An 18,699-nucleotide genomic window follows, 5' to 3' on the forward strand; every position below is an offset into this window, starting at 1 on the left:
TCCAAGCCTGGATGGAGAGTGTTAACAGCCAAGGAGAAAACACGGGGGGGGAAATTACCGTCTCCCTTAAGCTGAAATTGATTTTCACTTTTAGTTCACAGTGCTCAGAAGAATACAGGCTAATGTACTGCTCGGAATGAGAGCTGGGTGGATATCCACACACAGAACATATGTTTATGCACGTCCGCATGTCATATAATGTTTTGGGGTGTCTAATAAGTATACCTGAAAGTAAGAGATGGCAGTCAGCGTTGCTAACGTGTGTTTAAAGAGAAGCACAGCAGCGCGACATTTCTCCAGGGAGGTGGCCGCCTGGAGCAGGACCCTTCCTCCACTCTACTGAGACCCGCCCACTCACCTAAACCTCATTCCTTATCCTGTCTTGGGATCCCCTTCAATCCAGGGCTAGGCTGACTCAGGGCTGTGAGGAGAGAATCCTTCTTGGGGAAATGTTCTCAGACGATTTCCCAGCCCCCTCACCCACTTCCGGGTGACACAGAGTTCTAAGGCTCTTCCACTCCTTCAACCCAAGGGATCCCCATGGGGGGGGCGGGGGGGGGGGGCTGGCCCTGCAGAGGGGCCGGGGGCAAGGATCCAGAACCAATTACAATTCTGAGAGCACACCCAGACGCCTCCTCACTCCCTTTTAACCTTTCTCTCTCGTCAGGAACCAAATTGAGTTAGTCTTGAGTTTTGATTTAATTCCCGAAATGGAGTCATAATCTGTTTAGTGTCCTTTTTCCCAAGTCCTGGGTACTGAAGTGTGCGTGGGGGGTGGGGGAGTTAATGAGAGAGTTGCTCTGTGGCCTGTGGAGAACCCTCACACACACTTAACCTCCCAACACCACCAAAGAGCAGGAGACACCAGGAATGCCACTGGTGGTATAATGGTGATGGTGATGGTGATGACAATGGTGATGTTGGAGATGCCGGCTAGTATTTACTGGGCGCCTACTGTGTGCCAGTACTGAGCTGGGCCTCGTACATGCATCTCTCCCAATGACCTTCCAGGGAGGTACCATGAATGTTTCCAATTTACAGATGTAGAAACTGAGACTTCAGTTAATTTCAGGAGCTTATGCTGCGTCCACAGCTATTCATTGAACAGCAGAGCCCCAATGTAAAACCACACCGTCTGTGCTCTTCTCCACTTAGCTGGGTGAGACAGAAAGTTCTACAAGCCCCAGCTCCCTCATTTGCACAACACAATAAATAGGGATAATAACACGCTCCTTTCATAGGGTTGTTCTGTTGATTAAATGAGATACGTATTTGCTGCATTCAGGGTAAGCATTTAATTGCTTAAGTGCCTTCAACACTGGGGTGAATGGAGTAGGGCAAAGGAATGGGTACAGTGCTGGGGGGGGGTGACTGTTTATTATAAGTTGTTCCTGCTGATAATAATAGCATGTATTAGAGAACGTGCTGGGCACAGGCAGTCCTACAAGGAAAAGATTGCTACGCCTGTTTCACAGATGAAGAAACTGAGTTTCAGATAAATTAAGTAAATGGCCTAAAGCCAACTGGTTAATAAATGGCAAAGTGGTGCTTGTATTCAGACAGTGAGCCCTTGGACTCCCAAGCCTGCCACCCCCGGTGCCCCGGGGGGTCACCAGAAACTGGCCTCCCCTGGGGGAGGTCTGGGGGGGGGGGCCAACACCCTCTACCACCTGCAACCCAATTTTCTCCGGGTGAGCAATGTTTCCTTAAAGGAACAGGAGGAAAGTCAACAACGAGGCAGCTGAGACAGGTTCTCCCTCCCCCAAAGCCAAAGCGGAGCCTCCCTTCCCTCCCTCTCCTCACTCCCCTGATTCCTCTGTGCTCAAGTTTGTGGCCATTAAATAGAAGAGGAGAAAGTTTGAATCAGGCATGAAATATTTATCAGTTAATTACAATATGCAGATTCTGTTCCTGGGGGTGATTTATCTTTTTGGAAATATAGGAAAAGATCCTGGAAACTTGTATCCTAATTGCTTGGCCTATTATTGTAGCAACCAGGTAGAAATTCCATTTACTATGGAACTACAAATTCTCCTACTGGCTGCCTCTGCCTCTGTCACTGGTGGTCTGGGACCGGATGCTTTTTTGAGGAGAGAGGGGCCTCTCCGAGGTCAATCTGTCCATTCCCGTTTCCTCTTGGGGAGGCCCCTTTCAAAACCCTAGTGATGGTAGGAAATGAAAAAGATGAGAGTCTCTAAAATTCTGAAGTGTCCAGAGAAGCCAATGCTAAGTGGCACCCTCCCCCAATGAGACAATGAGGGCTGAGGCTGCGAAAATGCCCACACTTAGAAGAGCTCTCAGCTGGCAGCCTCTCGCCTCCCATATCACCTCCTAGGGCCCATACCTCAACCCCAGGCTGCATATTAGCATCACCAGAAGAGTTTTCCAACCAGATGCTTAGGCACTACTCCAGGCCAACCAAATCAGAATCCCTGGAGGGGGGGACCCGGGCATCAGTATTTTTTAAAGCTCCCCAGTGGGTTCCAATGTGCGGCAACAGATGAGACCCTCCGGGGCTAATAGGAGAGTATGGCTCCCTGGTGAGGGGGCCCTGCTCCTCTGTGTGACTATGTAATTTTTTCACTCCCTTTCAGGTGGTGGAGGGGACAATCCCTTCACTTTTATTGGAATCTGAAGAGCATCCTTTATTCCCCTTACCAGAAGCTTCTAATATTAATAACTACCATTTATCAAGCCCCTGCTGAATGCTCGGATCTATGCAAATAAAATTTAATCGGATCTACACAACTCTGTGAGGTCAGTGGGTATGTCCATTTTATGGAGGGCTCAGGGAGGTGAAGGAATCTGCCTCGGGTTCTACAAACTGGCAAGTGACGGCTCTGGGATTTGAACTCAGAGCCTGTGCTGTAACCACTGTTACAGATTCTCCCAGATTCTCCGGGCTGGAAGGGCTTCAAAGCTAGTATGGGAAGGGCCTGGGGATCATCTTGGGGAGGGGAAAGGCAAGGGAGACAAGAAGGGGGCATGTGGATGGAGCTCGGAGAAAAGAGGGCTGTGGGGGGAGGGGCCGGGGTGTGTGGGGATGACCGGAGGTACCAAGAGGAAGAAGGTGTGGCAAGGGAAGGGGGCAGTGGTGGTGGAGAAAGCCGGGGGACGGGGTTCAGGAGCGGGAGCCGGCAATCAGAACGCTGGGAAAGGTGAGTTGTGCCCACCGAGGACCAGGACCGGGTAGCTGGAGAGGGGGAGGGACCTTGTGTCAGAGGAGGGGTCTTTGTGAGGCACGCAGCAGTGAGGAATGCCCGCCATGAATACTAAGGGCAAGAAGAAGAGAAAGGGCCAGAGGGGGCTGGGTGATGTTTAGCGGCCGGGGTGATTAATGGGGGTGAACGGAGGGTGAAACTCAAACCCTTCGAACGGAGATGGTGGGGAATGGTTGTCCAAGAACAACAGCGCACTGTTTCATCGAGAAAGCCAATGTCCAGAGGAGGGGCGGGTGGGGAGGGCGCCTGGGCGCAGTCGCTCCTTCCCTTTTTCCCAAGGTCTCTTTATTTGCCATCAGACAGTAAATTAAAATATGCTCGCCAACTCCCGGGGACTCTCCAGAGGGGCTTCCTACCTGCCTCCTGGCTTGGGGGAGACCAAGGATGCTGGAGTGACTTGGGAAAAGAGCAGCTGAGGTCTGGGATGGCAGCTGAGATGTCTCCACGGCCTGCTCCACTGGGACATGAAATGGCCATGTGCTGGCCGGGCCACAGGTCCCCTCTGGACCAGGCGGGCACTGAGCGAGTCACAGGGGCTGGGTCCCCACACGTCCTGTGAAAGGTGGCGGTGTTCTCAGAGTAAAGTTCTCAGGGCAGTCACAGCGTGAGGGAGGCGTTGCCTCCATGAGGCAGAGTTGGGGGAAGGAGGAGGGAAGGCCCTGGATTGGGGTGCGGATCTGGGTTTGAGGAACAGAGGTTAAAACTCTCAGGAAATAGGAGGTTTGAACCCCCTCCTTCATTTTCTACCTTCTGCCTTTCTCTAGATGCAACTCTGGGAACTGCCTCTGCCTCCACCCCCCCTCCACCACCCCTATCCCGGTCAGCATTCTCAGAGGGCAGGGAAGGAGAGAAGAGGGGATGAAGAAAATGTCTCCGTGCAGGGGGAGGTGAGCTGCAGGCAGGGATTCGGATGGAAATTATCTCACAGGAGACAATTTTCTCCCTCTCTAGGCCCTTACAGATGTGAAACAACGGGCAGATCCCACTCCCCACCCCCAAACATCCAAGAGCATGGTGTATCTTGAAGCCTTTGCCACCTCAAGGGAGTGGGGTAGGAGGAAAGGGAGGCCAAGAAAAGGAGGGGCCAGTATTCAGGGGTCTCCGGAGGGCTGAGGGAGACCAGCTTGTCCTAGGGCAGGGGAGGCAGGAGGCCCACCCTTGATCCCAGATAACTTGGATTGTCGCACCTGGGTGTCCTTTGCCACCAGGCCTTACCCCCTGTCTCCACACACAGCTCGGCCAACCTGCTTCTCTCGTTGGAGTCTCACTCACAGTCTCCACTCCACCTTTCTAGGAGCCAGGCCTACAAAGCGCTTTGAAATCTGAAGTTAGTGGGTGGTGGTTAATGGAGCGCAAACACTCTGCGAGGTGCAAACATGACCTGACTGGTAATGCGGCAACCGTTCCACACAGGGGCCGAGTTCAAGGGCTGCCTTCCAGAGGACCAGGCCTCAGTTTGCTTGTTCTGAGGGCAGGGGCTAACAGAGGGTGCCCTGTGCTTCACAGAGGAGAAGGAAATAAATGAGCCCACTGGAGAGCAACGGCCACAGTCAACGGTCTTAATTATGAATTAATAATTCATAATTATTCCAGACTTGCAGATAAGCACAAGCCCGCTGAAATTATTTCCCAGGGAGGAATTCAGTTGGAGGGGGTGGGAAGGGGACTGCATTGCGGCCATTACTTCTAGAGGCCCTGAAGATCATTCCTCTGCTTCCCAACCAGAACGTGGAAGAGATTCATGAGCTCCTTGGTGGGTTCCCCCTTACGGCTATTACCCACCCCCCATGCTTCTAAACACAGGGCCACACTTCCTCCCCATTCTACCCTGCCAAAGGGACCTCAGAACCTAGACCCTGGATTTCTGTGGTCTCTCTGGCCCCTGCTGCCTGTTCTGCTTTTTATACAAAGATGGGTGTCTCTTCTCCCTCTCTCTCCTCCCTTCTCATGAGGATTGGCTAGGAGGCCTCATGGTGGTAGAAGATCTTCCAGTTCTAGGTGGGAAGAGAAACAGGGAGTACCCCTTCTAGTGTGGATGCTGTTGGCTCCAGGGTCTGGGTTCGAGGGGCTGACGCTGACCTACTGAGAAGACATCTACATGGGATGTCTTGGTGGTGGGGCCTAAACAGGGCCAAGGAGGCATACCCACCCCCAGACCCAGCTCCCTGCTGCTCTCCTCTCCAACACCCATAATTCCAAGTTCCCATTTTTTAAATCTCTTAAAGGAAGCTCAAAGAGCTACTCAGACCCTCCCAGCTCCAGATCTCCTCTCTCTCAGGGAATCTGAAAAGGAGAGATTCCTGTTTCTCCCCAAATTCAATGCCTTAGACCACAAAGGGGCCTTATTATCTTCTGGCCATTAGGAGACCCTTGACCACCATCTCTGCTGTGGAACCACCTTCTTCAATATTCTAGAAGGAAGAAGGAGCAAGTGGCCAGTGGCCAAGAGGATCTGGCATTAGAAAGAATTTTCAATCCCAATTCTATGATTTTCCCATCAGCCTCAGCAGTTGCACCAAATCTGCATGTGAGGCTACATCTCAGGATGAAGGGAGTTGGCACAAGCGGACCTAAAGCACTCTTCCAAACCTGTGGGTGCAAGGATGTGCTTGAAAATCTGCTTCTGGCCTAGGTGGATGGTCAGCGCGGCACACCCAGGGGGCACCCACTGCCATGGGGACCACACATCCACCCTTCACTTCAAGCTCCTTCCCTGGCCCCACTTTTCGTCTCAAGAGAGGGATCAGTTAGGCGTGATCCAAATTATCCAGATAATTAATTGTGGAAGCACGACTTGCGTTCTCTTAAAATGCCACTCCTTTGGCCTCCAGAGATCATTAAATCCCTTCCCTAGCTCCTCCTATTCTCTACCCGCCTCCCCAACGTACTCCAAAATCTTAGCTACGAAAAAATCCTAAAGTAGGGGAACAAACTTTCCTGATCTACCATTTTTTCCCCACCTGCAACTCCTGTCCCCTCCCCCCAAATTTTCTCTCTTCTGAGCCTCCGCTCTTCGCTTCTTTAAAAAAAAAAAAAAAAAAACGAAGAAGAAGGAATTTTCAATAGTCCCACTTGTCAAGCGAAGACCATCTTTTAACCTTCAACAGCAGCGAAAGCCGTGTGAACTCTCGGTGAACCAAGATTGAAGTCATAAATCACGCGTACAAAGGCGGCTGCGGAGGCTGGCGCGGGCTGCTGCACCTTTAACGCTTTCTGGGGCTGACAGGCGGCGGCCCAGCTAAAGTTCACAGCGCCCGGGGAGGGCCCGCCCCCGCCTCCCCTCCCCCGGCCCCGGGCCCCGGCCTCGGCCCCCGGCCCGCCCGGCCCAGCCCGCGCGAGCCTCGCCCGGAGGCCCCGAGCTGCTCTCGCGCGCGCAGGAGGCGAGGGGGGGGGGGGGGGGGGACATTCTCTCTCCCGCCGCCCGCTCGCTGCTCGGCCGCCGCCCCCACCCCGCCCCGCTTGCTGTATTTAAATAGGCAACTGGATCCACACGGACACAATAATTTAGCTTGTCTATGGCATTTTCTACAGGACCCCAAGAGATGGACCTTCCACTCCCCCTTTTCTCTCTAGAACTGGCATCTTTCATCTCTGTCTATACGGGCCCAATTATACAGATCCTTGGGGTTCCAACAGGATCTGAAGCATTGGAACCAAGAACACCTGGCTATAATTAGAAAGGATTTTCTTTTTCGTTACCTTGTCTTTCTTTTCCTTTTTTCCCCCTTTCCCTTAAAAATTCTATTGTTTTAATTTCAGGTATTTATCCGTTTTTAAGAGGGCTAGAATTAACCACGGTGAGGACGGGGTAGGTGGGGTGGGGGGAAAGCCCAGCCTTCAGCCCCTTGCAGAGATCGCCAGCCTTCCGAGCCTGCCCCGCCTCGCTTCCTTTCCTTGGCCTTCGGCCTCCTCCTCCTCCTCAGATCGTTTTTTTTTCCCTCCCCCCACCGTCTTCTCTCCGGTTTAATTAAAGTTTAGCGACTCCACTTGCCTTTTTTCTCCTCTCTCTCCGAAAGCGGAAACCAGACAGACCAGCGGCCATGGGCCAAGCAGCCCCGTGGCCCCAGCACAATCTGGGCCCGCCACCGTCAGGGCCTCCCCCTCGCCCGCCACCCTCCGCCGCCGCCGCCGCCGCCGATGGCCTCCTGAACTGGTGCGCAGCCCCTCCACCATCCCGCAGGTGTGCAGCCGCCGGCCTGAGGGATCTGAATGACCGGGGCTAGGGTAGGGGTGTCCTGCCTTCCCCTAAACCCACCCCTACACTTGCTCCAGAAAGTTAGGAGGGTGGGTACACCCCGACTGAGGTAATCAGCTCCCCCAAACCCATGGCTGACTAATATGATATGACAAAAGCTGGTGATGGATTTGGTATATGTTAATTCACAATGCCCTTTCCTCCAGAATTTAACTATAAGTTAATACACACCGGAAACCACGCGCATACACGCTCGTTAATGGGCTTAGGTATTAGCGAGTCCTAACGATGCATACAAATGTGCTCTGCGCTCTGTAGGCCCCTCAAGATTTATGGGCCTTGAGCTCTCTGAAGCTGTAAACAAGGAGAAAAAAAGAGAAAGAGAGAGAGAGACTGGGGGAAAGAGACAGAGGCCTGACTCACCCCTCCAGGTTGTGGGAGAGAAGGGATCTCTGCAAGTGGGTTCTTATGTATTTTGCTTTCCTTACAAGCTCGCTGTCTGTGGGTTTCGGCATGGGGCTGGGGCCGGGGCTCGGGTGGCGGTTGCCCTGAATGCTGCAGGGATGCGTGGGCAGTGTGGTGTTTGTGTGCTGGGGTAGGAGGACTCCTGCCTCCCAGGCCGGGGCCTGCGTCTAGCAGATTATCTGTGGGCATAATACCTGTGAGTGTGCAGTGTGCTAGGTGTGTGTGTGCACGCAAGTGCATGTGTGAGAAGCAGGCCTCCCTCTGGGCCTGGCTGCTGTCCCCTGAACCCGATGAACAAATCTCTAACAACAGTCATAATAACAATAAATAATAAATAACAATAAAACAGTAGTTAACAGTCCCTCCCTAGCAGGGTAACAATAAAATGCAAGAGGAGATATTTTGAGGAGGGGCCAGGGGAAGGAGTCATGATCACAGCATCTGAGGGGAAGACAAGGAAGGGAGGGAGGGAGGAAGGAAGGAAGGAAGGAAGGAAGGAAGGAAGGAAGGAAGGAAGTTAGCTTCTTCCTATGCCCTCGGGGGGCTGGGTTTGGGAACCCCCTCTCCAGACAAGGTCCTCTGGCCAGAGGAGGAGAGGGAGAGCCAGTAGGCCATTCTTTCCTGCTTCTTTTACTCTGGCTTTTGCTTTGTGCGATCAGGGGAGGGACCCCACATATGGGGGTGATTAGTGGCTTTGGGGTCTCTGGAGCCCCTGTTTTAAAGAGAAGAGCAAGCGGACAGGGTCAGACGAGGGGGCAGAGATGGATGAGGCGATGGCCAGAGCCAGGGGTCCCGGCCAGTCGGGCCACAGAGGTGCTGGGGGAGGACCTGCCGCCGGGTATGGACAGAAGCAGAAAAACATTTATGGCGACCTTCAAGAGAGAGGGGAGAGCAAGGCCGGTTTCCGGTAGGCCCAGGGAAAGTTCCCTTTCTAGGGGCTTTTCAAACAAACAAACAAACAAAAACAACCACCACAACAGCAACAACAACAAAAAAGGAGAAGAAGAAGGGAGGGGTTGAGGCGCGCTGAATTTTCCCTCGCGGTCTTGGAGCCTGCGGATTTCCATAAAAGAAGAGAAGACCACGCTCCCGGATCCTTCCACATCTGCCTCATTTTCTCCAGGTACAATTTTCTGGTAATCTTATCTATGTATTTATTGTGTGTGGTGGGGAGTCACATGTGTAGGGATACGGCGCTTGCCCAGAGAGAAAGCCGCCCCACAGTTTCGGGTCTAACGAAATCCACCACCACCACCACCACCCTCCCCCCTTTAAAAACAATTGTATCCCCCAAAAAGGAAAGAAAAAATCAAAGAGGAAATATAAAAACGCAAATTAGCCAACTTTTTAAAAGAGAAAGGAAAGAAAAGGAAAAAAAAAATGACCATAACAAACAAGCGTTGAGAACTTTTAAAAGATTTAAGTCACAAACCTTTTCAGAGGTTTTGATTCTTTTTCAACAGCCGGTGACCCATCTGGTCTGAAAGGGACGGAGAACTACACTTGCCACTGAGTCACTTCTTTAAGACCGGTGCACACACAAAGATTCGCAAGAGAACCCGGGGCGTCCTTGCATTTGAACACCACGCGAGGCGGAGGATACTGATAACCAGTCGGACAAAATACTAATAAAATAAAATGAAATCGGGGGAAGCGCTGAGGGCAGGGCGAGCGGGGAGAGGCCGGATCTTGGGTTCTAGGCGGCCCGGGGCGACGGGGGGCGCGGAGCGGGGCCGGGCTCCTGCTGGCGACCCTGCTCTGTCTCGGCGTCCCCAGCCCGGCCTGCGGCCCCCTTCTCTCCAGCCTCCGCGCCCCTCCTGCCCTCTCGGCTCGGCTCGGATGCCTGGTACGGCCTCCCTGGTGCGAGGATTTGGGACCTAAGAGGGGGCAAAGTGACTCAAGCCAGACTCTCCATTTTTCTCCCCTAGGCCTCTCCACTTGCCCAGGCGCTCAGCCACCCGGGGACCGACACAACAGGGGCTTCTGGGCCGCCCCCTACCCACTCCTGTATGGTTTCCCCAAAGTCTAGCGACCTCCAACCCTCCTTGGTGTGGGGGGGGGGGCAAATATCAGTGGCCAGACTCCTCTGCACCCTGTCATGGGTGACCTCACTTCAGGAATATCTTGAAGGAGAAGAAAAAGAAGCCCGGCTTAGAGCCGTGTTTACATCTAGTTCTACTGATCTGTTCACATCTGGAGAGTTTATTTATAACCCCCACTATAACTCTCCCTGTTTGGAGGCACTGATGTCTAGAAAATATTGCTCTATCTCTAACCATACCTAAATGTGCTGTGCTTGTATTTACAGATTTATGCTCGAGGAAAATATAATTATTTCCATTGTATTCGTGCATATACAATAGTTATAGAAGTAGATTTATATATGAGAAAATATACGACTCTCTTACAGCCATCCAGTTTTATGGACATTTGATATCCTGACATTTATATCTCCGAGCAGCTATATAGATAAATGTATATCGTTAGAATTATGTATCAGGAGATATATACTTATTGATTGTGATATAGAGTAGTTAGAACATTCACTCAGAGCCATATATGGCTGTGGAGATATTTCTATATTATTATCACTATATATAGGCATCTCTATTTATAACTACATAGTTATAAAAATAGACATAAGTAATTATAGTCCTATATGTACATGCTGCTATCTCTCTGTAGAGTTATAGACACTTGTGAATATAACTCTGTAGAGATATCTGTATGTATATAAGGGTGTAATTACCTCGTGATGTGTGTGTATTGGGGCTCAGACCAGTCTATCTCTGTACAGACATATTTATACGTAGGGGCTGAGAGAGACTTATTCACAGAAATATTTCCAGAGAGCCAACTGAAAAGCAGGATCGGGCCATCTAGGAAATCAGCTAGCAGAGTTCTTTACTTACGGGGAGAGGGCCACAAGGTAAACAGAACATAGGAAGCCCTGAGAAGAGGAGGCAAAATGACTGGGGTGTGGCGGGAACAGTCCAGGAGGACAGCGGTGAACCCCAGGCACCCGCCTGAAGACAGGGAGCTGGTTTTGTGAGGGGCAGGTACAGATGGTCGTGGGCGTGGGTCTTGTGGAAGGGGAGGCCGGGAACAGTACCACAACCTGGAGGTATGCTTCAGCTCCGCGGCCCGGGAGCAGGCCTTCGGTTTGGCTTTCGTGCACTAAAGGTCAGCTACCACCTAGCCCCTTCTGCGTTCCTGGCACATTGCTCTTGAACCCCAGTTTCAGGGTCTCAGAAAGGTGGCTTCGGAGGTGAGGAGACTTAGGGACAGGACAGGGAGGGGTGCGCTTTCACTGCCTTTGCTCTCTGGGGATGCGGCCAGGAAAGCCAGGGACTGTGGCCAAATAAAGCTTGCTTTCACCGGGGCCTCCTGTGCCCCTGGGGGGGCTCTGTGGTAGGAGCCTGTGTGGTAGTTTGAGGGGTGAATTTTCAAGTGTTGGGCTTATTCTGATGGGAGTTTCAGGAGGCCTTGCTCAACCCCCTTTTTTGGAGGCCCAGGCCTCAGGAGCTTAATCCTGCTCCTTTGGGTCACTCCTCTGTTGCTCCCCAGCTTGGGGTTCCCTCCCCTCTGGGTACAGAAGGCTATACCCTCCAGCTTCCTACCAGCACTGCCCTGGGCCTTGAGGGGAGAATTTGGCTCTAATGTGTGGGGAACGTGGATCGGCACCTCTAGACCTCATTTCTCCCGCTCACATCTACCTGGCTCTCTCTCCAGCCTCCTTCCAGGTGCCAACTGGGCCCGGACTCCACAATTCTCCCCCTGCCACCAACCATCCCAGGAGAAAAGACATTTTTCCCCTGGCCCCAGTTCTTTCCATCTTTCTTTCTTTAAACCAGGAAGTCACAGACCTCTTTGCTCAATGGTTTGAGGGAGTTTCCCTGCACTCAGGATCAGTGGCCGGTCAGGCTTCCAAGATCTCTAGGATTCTGGCAAGGAAGTGAAGACCCCTGGGCTGGGGTTAAATGCCAAGTGCCACCCTCCACACACCCCTGCCCACGGGATTGGAGCTTCTCCGGGACAAGGACTCTATCTTCTGCCTGGCACAGAGGGGTAGCCCGATACATGCTTGTGGAGATAAACCGAATGGCGATCAGTGCAACAGCTTTTGGTGGAGAGAATCTCACCTTCTGTGGCCACTGCTGAGAGCTAGCTAGCAGGCACCTGGGGGCCCTGGCTGGAGCCAGGCCAGGAGCCCATGGTGGCTGGAGATTAGTGCCCAGCAGAGAGCAGCCTGAGCTGAGACGGGCGAGTGGGGGGTGGAGTGAGGCACCGAAGCCAGGCTCTGCCCCCGTAGAGTGACTCCACCCCCCACCCCCCACCCCAGCCTCCTGGCTCCCCAGACCCCCAAGCACATGAAAACTAAACCAGAACTGAGACCTGGACTGGGAAGGAGCTGCCTGTCAGCCTGAGGGCTCCAAAAAGGAACTACCACTTGGTCCATTAAGAAATACATAAATAGGGGTACCTGGGTGGCTCAGTCAGTTGAGCGTCTGACTTCGGCTCAGGTCACGATCTCACGGTTTGTGGGTTCGAGCCCCATGTCGGGCTCTGTGCTGACATCTCAGAGCCTAGAGTCTGCTTTAGATTCTGTGACTCCCTCTCTCTCTGCCCCTCACCCACTTGCACTCTCTCTCTCTCTCTCTCAAAAATAAATAAACATTAAAAAAAAAGAAATACATAAATAAAACAAAAAATCAATCAGCATGAGACAGGCACCCTGGTAGAAGGAAAGCCCTCAGCCGGGCTCCAGGGATACTACCAAATGCATCAGAATAAATATTTTAAAAGTTTTTTCACTTAAAATGTTCACAAATTTTCTGATTCGGTAATATTCTCTAATTAGGTTGTTTCATATAGTTCTTTTTTTTTTTTAATTTTATTTATTTGTTTTGGGGGGGGTGCAGAGAGGGAGAGAATCCCAAGCAGGCTTTGCACCACCAGGGAAGAGCCACCAGCACAGAGCCCCATGTGGGGCTTGAACTCGTGAACCACGAGCTCATGACCTGAGCTGAAACCAGGATTCGGACACTTAACTGACTGAGCCACCCAGGTGCCCTTCTTTTTTAACCTTTCATCACTCCCTGTAGATTTGGTCTGTGCAGAATAGGTCCTGGAGTTTGGAGAAGGCAGGTCACCGTGAGTGTATGGGGTGAGTGTAGGCAGTTTCTCTATCTAGTGAGGATCTTGGTCTGCAGGGAAGGGTCAGCCTTGCCTCTCCCATCAAGGCCTGGAGCAAGAAAGACTCTCCCAAATGCGATTCCTTTTTTCCATAAGAGTCTTTAGGGGCAGTCTGTCCTGTGTCTGGGTGAGGGTCCAAGATCCAGAGAGGGAGCTAAGTTAAACCTTAATTCTAGCCCCAGATTCTGACAGTTTCCTCCTGAGACACCCAGCCCTTCCCTCCCCAGAACACCTAATGCCCACAGAGATGGTGGGTGCTTTGCCTAAAGAAATGCTGAGTGGGAGAACAGAGGGTCCGGCATTTACATGGGTTTGCCTAAGCAGGACTCTGGGCAGGTGCCTGGACTCTGGCCAGGATCGGGCTGGGGTGGGGGCAGTTGCTGTAAACCTCAGAACCTGTGGCTTCAGACAATGATTGTTCTTGGCCAAAAGACGGGAGATGAGAAACCCTGGCCATACATCATTAATCCTGGAGAGTCCTAGCTCTCTTACCTGGGCTGGAATGGCTCCTAGCTGTTTCTGGGTCCCAACCTCCTTTGAGAAGCAGATAAAAACAATCTGCCCTCTCCCCACCAAAATGTGCATACCCACAGTGTTGTTGAGGGTTGCTGGGCTCATACAGAGACCAGGAAGCCCATGATCTCTGGGCTGAGTCTCCCTTGCTTCTTGTGACCCATCTCCAGTTATCTCCTTTTGCTTTTACCCTCCCTGAGTGCCTCTGCTTAGGAGTCAGGCAGTTCTTCTCTGCCATTCTTGGCAGAGCTCTCTTCCTTCTTTCCTTTTCTAGAGCAGGCACCAGGCACAGGCCTTGCTTATGCCGAGCTCCCGATCGGCTCTCCTGCAGAAACCAGGAGAGTGGCTATTAACTGAAGCCTGGTCTACACTGCCCTACTACTCCACTCATGGGGGGGGGGGGGGGGGGGGCAGGGGGAGGGATCCTGAGGGCATAGTGACAGCATGGAGGCCTGGCTATAAGGGGTCTAATTCCCATTTCTAGTGGAAACTTGGATGCAAGGAGCAAGTTGCAATTGCTATGATAATAGTCATAATAATAACAATAATAATTTATTTAGCATATCATTAGATGTGTATTTACTGTCTTCCCTCTGCTTTTTTACAAGTGTCTCCTAAGGAATTCTCACAACACCCAGGGGAAACAATAATAAGCTAATTACCACCCTCCGGCTCCTCCTCCTCCCATCCACGGAGCACTTACACAGCCCCTCCTCGTGTTTACACCTATTTAGCACAGTCTCCCCTTCCCAATTCTCCTCTCCCGTTCCCAGTTTTTCCCATCCCTGTTAAGGGAATTTCCCCCTAATCTGGGGTGGGGGGAAAGGTTGGGGAGGAGAGTAGCTGAGCCCCAGAGAGTTTTGGGTATTAATGTTGTTTCCCTGGCCTCACAGCAATGTTTAGGATGATGTGGGAGGAACCAGATTCTTCTCTGATTGTGCTTTGGGGGGCAGAAATTGCCTGCACATCGTTTAGAGGCAGACTGGATTAGAGAGGGGACGGGTGCCTGCATGATGCCAGAACATCTGAGTCAAGTGCAGGAGAATGGCTGGTCCTGCAAATGTAACGTCGGTATCAGGGGCTTTCAGACTGTTCAGGCCAGACCTCAGAGATGCCGGGCCCCATCTATCCCCCTGGTCCCTTTTGGCATTGAGAAAAAAAAAAGGGAAGGGAAGGGAAGGGAAGGGAGGGGAGGGGAGGGGAGGGGAGGGGAGGGGAGGGGAGGGAAGGGAAGGGAAGGGAAGGGAAGGGAAGGGAAGGGAAGGGAAGGGAAGGGAAGGGAAAGGAAGGAGACATGTGCATATATATATATATGTGCATATATACATTTGTATATGCACACATTTTCACACATATATTTTTCCTGAGTGAATAATCATGACCATGGCTACACTTTTAAAAATACTCATTTCCTTCCACTTTAAATAAAAAATCGTATCTTCTCAGAGATTACAATGAAAACACAAACCAGACACGTGTTTTTGGATGACGGATTGCAAGTAGTCTCTTGGACCACCTAAAAAGCCCCCTGGAGTCCCAGTGATCTGTGGAGCTCACTTCCTCAGCCCCAGCCCAGGGTGGAGAGCCAGAGTCAATGTCATGAGAGTCTTCATCACAGACGGAGCAGCTTGGCCTGTCATTGAGATCCTGGGTGTTGCTGCCCAGATACCCAGACCCTGAGGTCAGCCTCCACCTCGCTGCCCAAGTACGCAGTTCACCTGGGAAGAAGCGAGTCTAGGCTAGAGGACACAAAAACCAGGTAGACTCAATATAAAGATGAGCTGGAAGAGTTAGAATTGAATCTGCTTCTTAGCTGTCTAAGCCATAGGTGGCAGAGTTGACGTTTTTGGCGGGTCCCATAGCCCATTTGGTGTCTTTTCCTCTTTATACAGTCCTCACGCTTTTCTGCTGCCTACACTTTCCGCTGTTAGCCTCTGGCCCTTTCATATCCCCCGGTTCTATCAAGACTTACTTGTCCCGAGCCCCACTCTAATCTCGACTGGGTAACAATCAGACTGCCAGATCAGGAAGCCACCAATGTGTTGGCATGTACATGTACATTCTCCTGGGAAACAGTGTGCTTTTTGGTAGAGGTCTTCAGGAGCCACTGCCCAGATGGAAGGAAATAGCCATAATGATGGGATTTCAGACTCATGGCAGGTGGCATGATAGAAATTTGTGTGAGGGTAGTTTATGTTTTTGTTTTTTTTTAAGTCCCTATCATGGAGGCAGCCATCCATCCTCTCTGTGGATAAGGCTATCCTCACCCCGAACCTAAGGTTTCCAAGCTGCTTAGAGGAATATCCAGAACTCTCTCTCTGCATCTTTATTACTGATAAAGTCATATTACAGTAATATTACTGATTACAGATCTTGAGAGATGAAATGAAGTTGGAAAGAAACTGGATTCATCCAGGTAAAAAGAACATTATGCACAATTTATCACGATGTGAGCTTCTGTTTGTTCTGAACATGGTGGTCATTCATTCCATGACTTAGTTCCAATTTATGGACAGTGTCTTGAAGCCCCCTCAATACTCATAACCATAATCGCTTCCATTAAGAGAAGATGACTATATGCCAGGTGCTTTATACTGAATTTGATGAGGAAATGTAATCTCAGAAAGGTTAAGTCACCTGCCCAAGGTCACATAGCCAGGTTTGAACCAGGTTTCCCCATCTGCTATGTTTTAACACTTCCAAGTCATGCCTCGTGGGGTAGATAAACAGCAGATAGTCATGGCAATGAAACTGATATTTAAAAAAAAAAAAAAGTTTTACATCCTATGGACATACCAGGGGGCGGGGGGGGGGGGGGGGAGGGCACTTGTACACTGGCTCCTACAGTGGCCAATCCAAGTGCATGCACACTATTGGCATTTTTCTCTCTCTGAATTCAGTGTTACTGGCAGCCCCTGTGATTTCTCAGCATAATGACTGCCCTCACCACTTGGAGTCCACCCCTTTCCCATAGCTGAGGCCTCTGGGTTCTAGGGGAGCCCTTGACTTTCCACTAGCCCAGGCAGAGTCTAGCTTCCTCACCAGGGTCAGCCGATGTGAAACTGAGAAGTATCTCGAGATTAATCTTCAGAACCCCTCACTCCCTGAGAATCCCTCCCCCAACTCCCCAGCAGTGCTTTCCTTGTTCTATCCTTGTTTGATAAACTACCCCAGCGGTGCTTTTCTATTTGAAAGGATGTGATCTGCAGAGGACCGCACTTAACACCTCGTGCTCTAATGGTGGAGCTCACGGCATTTCAGTGGCGAGATAATTGGGGAGGGGGAAAACAGAGTCTTCCCAGGGGCTTTAAACTGCATCAATGCATAAGGCTGATCCTGCACCTCATTATCCATTAACTTCAGATGAAAGCTATCAAATTGGATCCCTTATTCTGATATTTGAAACTGAGCGGACAGGGGGCTGATTTCTCTGCTTTCACCTGACTGCTGGCACCAGGCAGATACCCTGCCATTGTCCTGCCTCATCTTGCCTTTGCCTCCCTCCCATGGGGGGCAGGGTCCCTAAGGGACACAGCTCCCCATGGTGTGGCTGCAGGGGCCCTGTGGAAAAGGTTGAGTTGTCAAATGAGGAGACACCACAGCTAACACCCCCTCTCCCCCACCCCCCACCAACTCTGGAATGAAGATGGAGAGTTTTCTGTGCCTGGTTTGGTTCACGGAGACACATAGTCCATCATTTGATTTTCTACAAAGAGTATTCCTTCCCTGCCCCCCAGCATCCTCTAGTTTTTTTTCTCAGAGCTGGAAGGATCTTAGTGATGTCCTAATCGAACCACCTCATTGTGAAGGAAGGGAAACTGAGGCTCAGACAGACACCAGGACCCAGGTATTTCGATCCCTAAGCCGTGCTGCATCTGGCTCTCTTTGCACTTCAGCTGAATACTTTTTTCATCACTCCCTCTAAACCCCAGGATCCAAGCTTACCTTCCATGGCAGTCTACACAGACACCAACAAACGCCATGACGGCGGAGCCCTCCCAGCCCAGGAGCGACCACTTTTGGGCACAGGCTTCAGCATACCCACACCATGCTCCATAATCCCGCTAGAGCCCATCTGTGATTTCTGTGAAGTTAAAGGGTCTCTCTGTTCCCCTGGTTTCTGCCCCACTCCCCAGAGCTGGCCAGGGCCTGCAGAGGGGCTGGAGGGCTCAGGCAGAGAGCAAATGGGTAAACACAACTTTTGTTCCTCGCAGCCTCACATGAGGACCGAGGCTGCTTTGAATAGAGAAGTTTCCTTAATATGCTGTCAAAGGAAAGAAACCTGTCTCATCGTCCAACTCTGATGACTGAAGCCCGGGGAAGGGAGTTGAGCTTAATTAGCGTTAGGAATGCTGATTCCACATAAGAAAGAACTTGCCAGCGGGGAGAGTCGTCTGACGACTGGGATCTCTGAATACACCAGGTAAATTCTCATCCCCTCTCCCCCATATAGTCAAGTTAAGCTCACAGGGTTCCTTCCCGTCCAAAGATTCTGGTTACTTTTCCCAGTATTTGGTGGTCTGTCTAATCTTAGATTCCCATTGGGCCTTGGCCCTGGGAAACATTTTTAAATCTCACGTTGGTCCTCAACAACTTCCCCATCCTTAAGAAACCAAACAAAATCGAACCAGTTCAGGAACAAAATCCGCCAGATCCCTTGTCAGTCTGATGTGGGTACAACAGCACTGGCCCGGGAGTCCAGAGTCTTGGTGTCTCTTATAGGCTGAATTATGTTCCTCCCCAAATTCATAGGTTGACGTCCTAACCCCCAGTACCACAGAGGGTGACTATATTTGGAGGCAAGGCCTTTAGAGAGGTAATTAAGGTAAAATAAGGTCATATGGGTGGGCCCTAATCCAGTATTTCAGGTGTGCTTATAAGAAGAAATTAGAACACAGACACAAAGACCACAGGAAGCCAGGACCACGTGAAGAAGACCATCCACAAGCCAAGGAGAGAGACCCCAAGAGAAACCAACCCTGCCAACACCTTGATCTTGGACTTCTAAACCTCCAGAACGGCAAAAGAAATAAATTTCTATTGTTTAAGCCACCCGGCGTGTGGTACTTTATTAGGGCAACCCCAGCAAACTAATACAGTGTCTAAGTA

The 18,699-nt window shown here is 51.1% G+C and overlaps 2 long non-coding RNA genes across 10 annotated transcripts in view; one reads left to right on the plus strand and one right to left on the minus strand.

Annotated features, from left to right (window-relative positions):
* LOC147579126 (uncharacterized) overlaps positions 1 to 18,699 on the minus strand; it is a 36,715-nt gene that overhangs the window by 7,314 nt on the left and 10,702 nt on the right. For 2 of the 3 annotated variants that reach the window (XR_015253588.1, XR_015253586.1), the window contains exon 1: positions 9,314 to 9,447. The exons of the other annotated variant lie outside the window; for it this stretch is intronic. This is a non-coding gene — a long non-coding RNA (uncharacterized LOC147579126). Of the gene's footprint in view, positions 1 to 9,313; positions 9,448 to 18,699 lie in introns of those variants that run through there. 3 annotated transcript variants of the gene reach the window in all.
* Positions 7,032 to 18,642, plus strand: LOC147579127 (uncharacterized). 7 transcript variants are annotated; one of them, XR_015253577.1, is made up of 7 exons: positions 7,032 to 7,401; positions 8,862 to 9,004; positions 9,345 to 12,949; positions 15,037 to 15,349; positions 15,805 to 16,006; positions 17,805 to 18,013; positions 18,451 to 18,642. It is a non-coding gene; the product is annotated as an uncharacterized LOC147579127 (long non-coding RNA). The 7 variants fall into 7 exon arrangements; XR_015253579.1 differs by having other exon boundaries at positions 7,032 to 7,374; XR_015253578.1 differs by lacking the exon at positions 7,032 to 7,401 and adding an exon at positions 7,409 to 7,874.

Source organism: Puma concolor, chromosome B4 (genome assembly GCF_028749965.1).
Source record: "Puma concolor isolate L17-30 chromosome B4, mPumCon1.1.hap2, whole genome shotgun sequence".
Classification (NCBI taxonomy): Eukaryota; Metazoa; Chordata; class Mammalia; order Carnivora; family Felidae; genus Puma; species Puma concolor.